Below are 11,085 nucleotides of genomic sequence, written 5' to 3'. Positions count from 1 at the left end.
CAAGATAGAAAGTTTAGTCTAACTGAAAAAAAAAAGTGTATTTTATGAAACCATGATTCAAATTGGTATCATCATTCCCACCTACTCATGTGGGAAATCCCTGAAACAGTTAACATGGATGATTGTTATCTAGCTTAAATATTCCAGAGTTTTAGTTGAGAACTAATAGAAGACTTATTTTTAATTAATTAATTTTTTTTTTGTATAGATGGGGTCTATATGTTTTGTATAGATGAGGTTGCCATGTTGCCCAAGCTGGTCTTGAACTCCTGGCCCCAAGTGATCCTCCTACCTTGGCCTTCCAAAGCCTCACAGGCATGAGCCTCAGTGCCTGGCCAGAAAATTTTTCATAAAAACATTTATCCTTGTATAAGTATTGATACATTTAAGAAAAGACAAAAGAGTTTGGGTTAGGTTAGGACTTTCACTAGAAGAGCTAAGTACCAAAGGTATACTTCAACCTACTTTTAGTGCTAATATTAACATTTATGTATTTATGGATCTGACATGTACATAAATCTATAGGCTGGCAGACGAAGGTGTTAAAAACAAACGATTACTAAATAAATTAGCACTTATCAGGAGGAAATGACAAATGCTTTGCAAATCTGAACTTTTCTCATGACATGTTATTGAGCAGCAATCTCAGGAGACTAAAGATGAATGCTCTATAAAACAATGCATTGTGTATAACTTTAAATTAGTGCTAATAAACACAATGAAAAAATACATATGTCTGGCGTTTGGGATGTTACAAAAATATATAAATAAAAAATCCCCCCCACACAAATGAAGTGAAAACTAGAAGCTCCAGAAGTGTCTATGAAAAATTATCAGTATTAAACATAAAGAAATAACTATCACTTTATGTCTTACCTGCCAGACAAAATCTATCTGAGACACTGGATGCCAACATAATCCTTGTGGCAAAAACACCTGTTCTAAGAAAATTAAGTGCCCTAGTAACCAACACTGGGGACCTGACAATCAGAAGAATAATGTGATTAAATGGCACCTCTAGGGAGATATCAATGCTCTTTATTTTGAGTTTTACAATTAAAACAAGTGTTTTACAATTTTTTACAAGTTTTTACAATTTTTTACAAGTTTTTGCAGTTAAAGCAAGTTTGTTTACTGGGTTTGAACCAGCACTGCCCGATTTGTGAATACCTCCAAGACAACTGCTTTCACATGCTGGGACTCTCTGGACCCTCCAAGTGTTGAGACAAGACAGGGAACATGATGGTCACTTCAGGATGGCAAAACAATCCCTTCTGCAACATCTCAGGAGGTCTCAGTTCCCTAAATGGGTCTACCTGATTACGTAGATCTTTCGGACTAGGAGATAGACACTGGGCCTAATAAAGTGTCTTTCAACAGTGTGCCTTAGTCTAAACACATATCTGGGCAGTGGTGTTAAATAAATTACAGAATCTAGGAGTTGAAAGACATTAGAGCCACTTTCAATAATTTAATTTGCAATGAATCTAATCCAATACAATCCAACTCAAAATTATAGACACCCTACCTGTGCCAGGTACTATACCAGGTGGTGGAAATACTGAGGCAAGGTCTAATGAATACGACTATTTATACGTAACATTCTATGCAATATATAAAAACTATTGTATGAATTAGTGGTCCATGGCTTTCTAGTTTATATAATATGGAAGAAGAGTGAACATTTTAAGCGTACACAACATTGCTAGTCAGTCTCTATTCATTTATTTATGTCCAAAAAGTTGTGGGCTCATAATAAACTTTCCATTATGCTAACAAAAATAATTCCGTAAGTAGTCAAATGTAGAGGGAGCACAGAAAATAGGAGTGATGGTTGAGTATGTAAACCAATTATTCTAGGTCTGTCACTGAAATAGGGCCCTCTAATAGGATGAGTACAGCCGAGATGCTTAGGAGATCTGGTTCCCAACCTCGGCTTTCCCAATAACTGACTAATCGGGTCTGGGTCGTTACTTGAATCTGTAACACCATTTTCTTATGGTTTTACAGAATCTAGGAGCTGAAATGTCTTTCAACTCCTAGATTGTGAGATTCAACTAAATGAACACTACTGAATGCAAAGAGAGGGAGAAGGACATCAAGGACAGAGTGGCAGTACCTTGGAGGTTAAGCCAAGTCTGGTATTTTATACCTTTGCAAAAACAGAATGATCCAATGTACTCAAAATTATCAGCCCCAGAGAAAATGTTAACTATCGTTACAACAGATTGCTGAATAAATCAGAATGACAACTTATTAATGTACAATGAGAGGCACAACTGTCAAATGGACAAATACTCATGCTGGCTCCCCTTTTAGGAATGTCTGTGTGGGAAATTGAAATTTTCAAGCAGGGAGGTAGAGTGAAGAGGGTTAACAAGATAATTCTAAGACCATGGCGTCAAGCTACAATAGCTTTAATACTAATTTCCTGGCCCGAGGTACTGGGATGTCCCATTTAGCCACTGATTCTCACTTACCTGCACTTGTCAGCTTATATTTTGACTAAAGAATTTGCAATAGAGAAATGACTCTGATGTGCTCTCTGCTCCAGGTACTGGGGAAGGATTCCAGGAGGTTCCTGGAGATGAATGTTTAATTTGGTTTAATTTCACAGCTCTCTGAGCTGCCTTGGCTTGACAAGTTCAGATACTTGACTGAAAGTACATTTTTGCAAAGGATAAACAATCTATTAAATTAACTCTCTTTATCTTTTTATTTTTTTTGAGACACGATCTCGCTTTGTCACCCAGGTTGGATGGGGTGCAGTGACGCGATCACAGCTCACTGCTGCCTCAACCTCCTGGGCTCAAGTGATCCTCCCACGTCAGCCCCCAAGTAGCTGGGACTACAGCTGCAAGCCACCACACCTGGCTAATTTTTTGTATTTTTTGTAGAGACAAGGTTTCACTATGTTGCCCAAGCTAGTCTGGAACTCCTGAGCTCAAGTGATCCACCCACGTGAGCCACTGCCCATGACCAAATTAACTCTGTTAACTTTGCCTTACTGCTGCCTGAGAATTAAAGTTAAAAGTAGGAGATGGATCTCTTTCTTGCATCCTTCCAGACACCATGAAAATAAACTGGTCCATTGCTTCTAGTCACATTAGAAAGTGTCACCCAAACTTTACTTATATTTCCTAGCAAGAATAAGTTCCACTCTTTCCCTGAGCTAAATCAACCAGTTTCCTCCCAGCTAGAAGAGTAAATTTTCCCCTCGCCTCTTAAAGGAAAGAGGGGGAGAAGAATGGAATATTCCATACTCCTAAAATAGTTTTATCTTTGCATTCATTTTATTTTATTTTTTAAAATTTTCTTCATTTTATTTTATTTTTTTGAGAAGGAGTCTCACTCTGTTGCCTAAGCTGGAGCATGGTGGCACAATCTTGGCTCACTGCAACCTCCACCTCCCAGGTTCAAGCGTTTCTCCTGCTTCAGCCTCCTGAGTAGCTGGGACCACAGGCACCCCGTCACCACGCCCCGCTAATTTTTGTATTTTTAGTAGAGACAAGGCTTCACCATATTGATCAAGCTGGTCTCGAACTCCTGACCTCGTGATCCGCCCACCTCGGCCTCCCAAAGTGCTGGGATTACAGGCGTGAGCCACCGCACCTGGCCAGCATTTTTTTTTTTTTTTAAAGAGATGGCATCTCACTATGTTGTCCAGGCTGAACTCAAACTCTTGGGCTCAAGAGATCCTCCCACTTCAGCCTCCCTCGTAGCTGGGACTACAGGCATGCACCACCACACCTGGTTTGTTGTATCTTTACATTCTGAATTATATATATATATATTTTTTTTTGAGATGGGATCTCACTCTGTTGCCCAGGCTGGAATGCAGGGGTTCAATCTTGGCTCACTGCAACCTCCGTCTCCTGGGTTCAAGTGGTTCTCCCACCTCAGCCCCCTGAGTAGCTGGGATTACAGGCACCCACCACCACACTCGGCTAATTTTTGTATTTTTAGTAGAGAGGGGGTTTCACCACGTTGGCCAGGCTGGTCTCGAACTCCTGACTTCAGGTGATCAGCCCTCCTTGGCCTCCCAAAGTGTTGGGATTACAGGCGTAAGCCAATGCGCCTGGCCCATACTTCTTTTATATTCTACATAATATTTACTCTATTTATATTAATCTTTCAATAATACTTCACAGTAAAAAAATTAAAGATAATTCTTCCTATGTCCTAAATGGTTAATTATATCTAGGATAACGTCACCTCATGAGCTTCTAAAAAGTGGAAGAAAAAAGCCAGAATTGCATAAACTTTCTTGAAAGGGTTCTGGCATTTAGATTTGCTTTGGAAGACTCTCCTCCGAATGGTATCATTTATCCAAATGATTTGCAAAGCTGTCATCCAGATGGCCAAATCTTCCTAGAGAGCCAATACTGCAAACTCTCTGTATATTTCTGTCGCATGTTCTTTTCTTCCAATAAATGTCATTCCCTAAGTCTGAGTTATCTTCACTCTCTTTTACTCAGTCTGTGGTGTGAGTGAGACTGCACAGTGGGTCTCTTGAACACTATGAGTCAGATGATGAAAATCCCCACCTTCTATGCTCGCTTTGTGACCTGACATCCCTGCAGTTCTCTTTGTTCCTCTGAGAGAAAATGACCTGTAGCATGAGGTCTTCAGAGGCTCCCACTGTTGACATTTTTGTTGCTCTGGAAGTCTTCAAGCTGCAAATATCCAAGAGAACACCTGGCGACTTGAAAATGTACAATTTTGTGGAATTGAACAGAGTGTTACTATAAGCCCATATTAATTTATTATTTAAGACTCTAACTCCTTTCGTTGGTTTGAAAAGGGGGTGTTTATAAAGTCAAAGTCATGGCCAGGTGGGGTGGCTCATGCCTGAAATCCCAGCGCTTTGGGAGGCTGAGGTGGGCGAATCATCTGAGGTCAGGAATTCGAGACCAACCTGGCCAACATGGTGAAACCCATCTCTAGTAAAAACACAAAAATTAGCGGGGTGTGGTGGCACATACCTGTAGTCCCAACTATGCGGGAGGCTAAGGCAAAAGAATCGTTTGAGCCCAGGAGGCAGAGGTTGCAGTGAGCTGAGATTGCTCTACTGCACTCCAGCCTGGGTGACAGAATGAGACTCTTTCTCAAAAAATAAACAAATATATAAATAAAAAGTCAAAGTCACATGATTATTCATACTTTTATCATCAAATTCAAAACAGTTTGTACATTATTAGCTACTGAAGCTACGGAGTGAAAGAACATAGCATACTGTTACCCATGCTAATCCTTGAAGACAAACTTTCTATTTTTTCAAGCTGCAAATGGAAATGGAAGCTACAAATGGAAAAGTAAAGCCCAATCTTCATTTACAGCTTTAAAAGTTTTATTAGGGCTGGGTGCGGTGGCTCATGCTTGTAAACCCAACACTTTGGGAGACCAAGGCTGGCGGATCATGGGGTCAGGAGATCGAGACCATCCTGGCTAACATGGTGAAACCCATCTCTACTAACAATACAAAAAAATTAGCTGGGCGTGGTGGCACGCACCTGTAGTCCCAGCTACTTGGGAGGCTGAGGCAGAAAAATCGCTTAAACCCGGGAGGCGGAGGTTGCAGTGAGCCGAGATCGCACCACTGCACTCCAGTCTGGGGGACAAAGCAAGACTCCATCTCGACAACAAAAAACAAAAACCAAAAAAACAACTTGATTCGTGAGAACCAGTTACAACAATGACTGTGAAGTGTCATTGTAGTTTATATTTCCAAGAGCTGGAAAGGACTTGCTTATTATAAACAGAAGGACTTTGTCCTGCCTGGGGCAATGGAGAGAGGCAGCTATAGTTCACAGACTCTGGAACCAGGCCACCAGGGCTTGGAATCCAGCTCTGCCTCTTACTAGTTTTGTGTCCTTGGTTAAGTCTTCTCTGTGCCTCAGTTTCTTCATCAGCAAAGTGGAAATAATAATGGTATCTACCTTATAGGGTTTTTATGAGGATTGAAAATATGTTTAAAGCACTCAGAACTGTGGCTGGCATACAACAAATGTTAGCCAGCATTTCAATAAATGTTAACTGTATTACGCTGAAAGTGCTGTTGGGGGTCTTTGGTTCTCTTTTTTTGTCTTGTAATTTATCAGGAAATGAGTTCCCTGCTACAGTAATTTTTCATTCTGCTCTCAGGGCCAACTGGAATGAAGCAGAAATGATGAACGAGTCACCCATCATGACCACGACTGTCACAGTGTCCATGAACCAAGAGCATCCTTGGTTTGTTTTTTAACCACCTGTAAATCTTATTTTTCTTTTGTGTCATGGGCAAATGTGAAGGGCTTGTATTATCTTATCATTCATTTGTAATTATAAGGGGTAATGATGAGGACTGTTTCTTTTGTTTTTCCCCTAAAATGTTTGCAGGCTCTCGGATATAAATCAGCCTGGGGAGATATGCAACACAACCAACAAATGTCACACTTGTTCTGGTAAAATTAAAATTTTGTTTTCACTGAATCCTAAGTTTGGGAAGGCATAATAGTCAGGTGACCTGGTGTCACCTTAAGAGTATATGACTTCCCTCCATCCACAGATACAAACAATATTATTCAATTAATGAGGTCAATCCCCCTGTTCCCACAACATTTTTCATAAGTGCTGGCAAGAAACAACATGTAGTAAAGGATTTCTGTTAAACATTACCATTCCCAAAAGAATATGATGATTCCTAAGTAGAACCAATGGCAACTAGTTTTTCTCCAATGCTGTCTTGATTTCTAAAAGCAATCACCTTCATTCAACTGACAGATGACTATAGGGATCCTTTCATGCCAGTGACCTAAGGATTCTTTTTCTCAGAAATCAACGGAGCACATTGTCCCAACACTATTTTTTTTTTTTTTTTTTTTTTTTTTTTTTTTTGAGATAGCGTCTCACTCTGTTACTCAGGCTGGAGTGCAGTGGCATGATCATGGCTCACTGCAGTCTCAATCTCCCCAGGCTCAGGTGATCCTCCCACTTCAGCTTCCTGAGTAGCTGGGACTACAGGCATGTGCCACCAGGCCCAGTTAATTTTTGTAGAGACAGGGTCTCATCATATTGGCCAGGCTGGTCTTGAATTTCTGGGCTCAAGCAATCCAACTGCCTCGGACTCCCAAAGTGTTAGGATTACAGGCGTGAGCCACTGAACCTGGCCTGTCCCTACACTATTGACAGAATAATCCCAGAAGGAATTCCCTTCTACCAGCACTTTAATTCAATAATACTGTCTTAGAGTTTCTATGCCAAGATCCTCTTCAGAGTCCGTTTATATCTTTAATAATAATAAAAATATTGCCCACATGTGGCAGATGTAACTGCCAACCCAACAGTCATTTCTCCTCTTTTTCTTAGCTAATAGAAGTCTAATTTTATTAGGGACAGCAATGTGCTCAGCCCAAGGCTATAGGTCATGAGTTGTTAAGCCAATCATAATGATCTCATTTTCCTTTAACAAGTACCTTTCCAGACTCCTTTTAACCTGGCCCATGAGATGCAAGAGGAAGTCTACTGAGTAGCAAATGGGAAGGGTTTGCATCCGTGATAGTGGATTGTTTCTTTTCTGCCCACCCTACTTCTCTCCAACTTGGGATGCTATAGTGAAAACATGGCACCTAGTGCTATGGCAGCCATAATGAAACCACGAGACAAAAAAACATGAAGACCCAAAGTCAACATATGGAGAATGGCAGATTAGACGGTGGGAAGAACTGAGTCCTTGATAACATCATTAAGACACTACCAAATGCTCAATATCACCTACCTCCAAACTAGTAAAAAAAAGTCATTATTGCTTTATTACTTTAGGGTGGTAGAGCATCAAAATCCACTCTCTCTCCTTCCATTATAATTTGGTAAGCAGCTGCTCACCTACGTTATACTTCACAGCCTCCTTTGCAACAAGTGTGGCCCTGTAAGTTCTCTCCAATGGAAAATGAGTGAAGGCTCATATGATAACAGGATTGTATTGTACAGGAAAATGTCCATTTTCTAGAGGAGTATACTGAAGTATTTAGCAGCCAATTGTCATAATGTCTAAAATTCACTTAATATTTTCATCAATGGGGTAATTAAAAAGTTTTAGAGACACAGTGGTGATGGTTGTACAACACTGTGAATATAATTAATGCCACTGAATTATACACTTAGCAATGGTCACAATGGCAGTTTTTGTTATATATATTTCACCAAAATTTTAGAAGTTTAAAAGCCACTTCAAAAAAGATGAAGTACCACCTCACCCAGTAGGATAGCTATTATCAAAAAACAAAAAGTGCTCTCTGGGCAGGGCATCTCTGAAAGAAAGGCAGCAGCCCCAGTCAGGGGCTTATGCATAAAACTCCCATCTCCCTCGGAAGGGCACCTTGAGGAAGGGGCAGCTGTGGGTGCAGCTTCAGCAGACTTAAATGTTCCTGCCTGCCGGCTCTGAAGAGAGAAGCAGATCTCCCGGCACAGTGCTCAAGGTCTGCTAAGGGACAGACTGCCCTCTTAAGTGGGTCCTTGACCCCCGTGCCTCCTGATGGGGAGACACTTCCCAGCAGGGGTCGACAGACACCTCATACAGGAGAGCTCTGGCTGGCATCTGATGGGTGCCCCTCTGGGAGAAAGCTTCCAGAGGAAGGAACAGGCAGCAATCTTTGCTATTCTGCAGCCTCCACTGGTAATACCCAGGCAAACAGGGTCTGGAGTGAACCTCCAGCAAACTCCAACAGACCTACAGCAGAAGAGCCTGATTGTTAGAAGGAAAACTAACAAACAAAAAGGAATAGCAACAACATCAACAAAAAGGACGTCCACACAAAAACCCTATCTGAAGGTCACCAACATCAAAGGCCAAAGGTAGATATATCCACAAAGATGAGGAGAAACCAGCGCAAAAAAGGCTGAAAATTCCAAAAATCAGAATGCCTCTTTTCCTCCAAGGGATCACAACTCCTCACCAGCAAGGGAACAAAACTGGATGGAGAATAAGTTTGATGAATTGACATAAGTAGGCTTCAGAAGGTGAGTAAAAATAAACTCCTCTGAGCTAAAGGAGCACGTTCTAACCCAGCACAAGGAAGCTAAGGACCTTGAAAAATGGTTGGAGGAACTGCTAACTAGAATAACCAGTTTAGAGAAGAACATAAATGACCTGATGGAGCTGAAAAACACAGCACGAGAACTTCATGAAGCATACACAAGTATCAATAGCTGAATCAATCATGTGGAAGAAAGGATATCAGAGACTGAAGATCAACTTAATGAAATAAAGCATGAAGACAAGATTAGAGAAAAAAAGAATGAAAAAGAACAAACAAAGCCTCCAAGAAATATGGGACTATGTGAAAAGATCAAACCTTGATTGGTGTAACTGAAAGTGACAGGGAGAACAGAACCAAGTTGGAAAACACTCTTCAGGATATTATCCAGGAGAACTTCCCCAACCTAGCAAGACAGGCCAACATTCAAACTCAGGAAATACAGAGAACACCACAAAGATACTCCTCAAAAGGAGCAACCCCAAGACACATAATTGTCAGATTTACCAAGGTTGACATGAAGGAAAAAACGTTAAGGGCCGCCAGAGAGAAAGGTTGGGTTATCCACAAAGGGAAGCCCATCTGACTAACAGTGGATCTCTCTGCAGAAACCCTACAAGCCAGAAGAGAGTGGGGGCCAACATTCAACATCCTTAAAGAAAAGAATTTACAACCCAAAATTTCATATCCAGCCAAACTAAGCTTCATAAGTGAAGTAGAAATAAAATCCTTTACAGACAAGCAAATGCTGAGAGATTTTGTCACCACCAGGCCTGCCTTACAAGTGCTCCTGAAGGAAGCACTAAACACGGGAAGGAACAACCAGTACCAGCCACTGCAAAAACATATCAAATTGTAAACACCATCAACACTATGAAGAAACTGCATCAACTAATGGTCAAAATAACCAGCTAGCATCATGACAGTATCAAATTCACACATAGCAATATTAACCGTAAGTGTAAATGGTCTAAATGCCCCAATTAAAAGACACAGACTGGCAAACTGGATAAAGAGCCAAGACCCATCAGTGTGCTGTATTCAGGCGACTGAGCTCACATGCAAAGACACATAGAGGCTCAAAACAAAGGGATGGACGAAGATCTACCAAGCAAATAGAAAGCAAAAAAAAAAGCAGGGGTTGCAATCCTAGTCTCAGATAAACAGACTTTAAACCTACAAAGATCAAAAAAGACAAAGAAGGGCATTACATAATGGTAAAGGGATCAATTCAACAAGAAGAACTAACTATCCTAAATATATATGCACCCAATACAGGAGCACCCAGATTCATAAAGCAAGTTCTTAGAGACCTACAAAGAGAGACTCCCACACAATAACAGTGGGAGACTTTAACACCCCCCTGTCAATATTAGACAGATCAACAAGACAGAAAATTAACAAGGATATTCAGGACTCGAACTCAGCTCTGGACCAAGCAGACCTAATAGACATCTACAGAACTCACCATCCCAAATCAACAGAATATACATTCTTCTCAGCACCACATCACATTTATTCTAAAATTGACCACATAAAAAACACTCCTCAGCAAATGTAAAGAACAGAAATCATAACAAACAGTCTCTCAGACCACAATGCAATCACATTAGAATTCAGGATTAAGAAACTCACTAAAGGCTGGGCGTGGTGGTTCATGTCTGTAATCCCAGCACTTTGGGAGGTCAAGGTGGGCAGATCACGAGGTCAGGAGATCGAGACCATCCTGGCTGACACGTGAAACCCCATCTCTCCTAAAAATACAAAAAATTAGCCAGGTGTGGTGGTGTGCACCTGTGGTCCCAGCTGCTCAGGAGGCTAAGGCAGGAGAATGGCATGAACCTGGGAGGTGGAGCTTGCAGTGAGCTGAGATCTGGCCACTGCACTCCAGCCCGGGCGACACAGAGCGAGACTCCATCTCAAAAACAATAAAAAAGAGGCCGGGCGCGGTGGCTCAAGCCTGTAATCCCAGCACTTTGGGAAACCAAGATGGGCGGATCACGGGGTCAGAACATCGAGACCATGCTGGCTAAGATGGGAAAACCCCGTCTTTACTAAAAATACAAAAAAT

General features: G+C 41.2%; 1 protein-coding gene across 2 annotated transcripts in view; it reads right to left on the bottom strand.

Annotated features, from left to right (window-relative positions):
• Positions 1-11,085, bottom strand: part of TMEM150C (transmembrane protein 150C) — a 90,364-nt gene that overhangs the window by 21,297 nt on the left and 57,982 nt on the right. The window lies entirely within an intron of this gene.

Source organism: Rhinopithecus bieti, unplaced genomic scaffold, assembly GCF_001698545.2.
Source record: "Rhinopithecus bieti isolate Rb0 unplaced genomic scaffold, ASM169854v2 scaffold_38123, whole genome shotgun sequence".
Classification (NCBI taxonomy): domain Eukaryota; kingdom Metazoa; phylum Chordata; class Mammalia; order Primates; family Cercopithecidae; genus Rhinopithecus; species Rhinopithecus bieti.
Note: the sequence above shows the minus strand (reverse complement) of the source record. Positions and strands in the feature narration are given on the sequence as shown.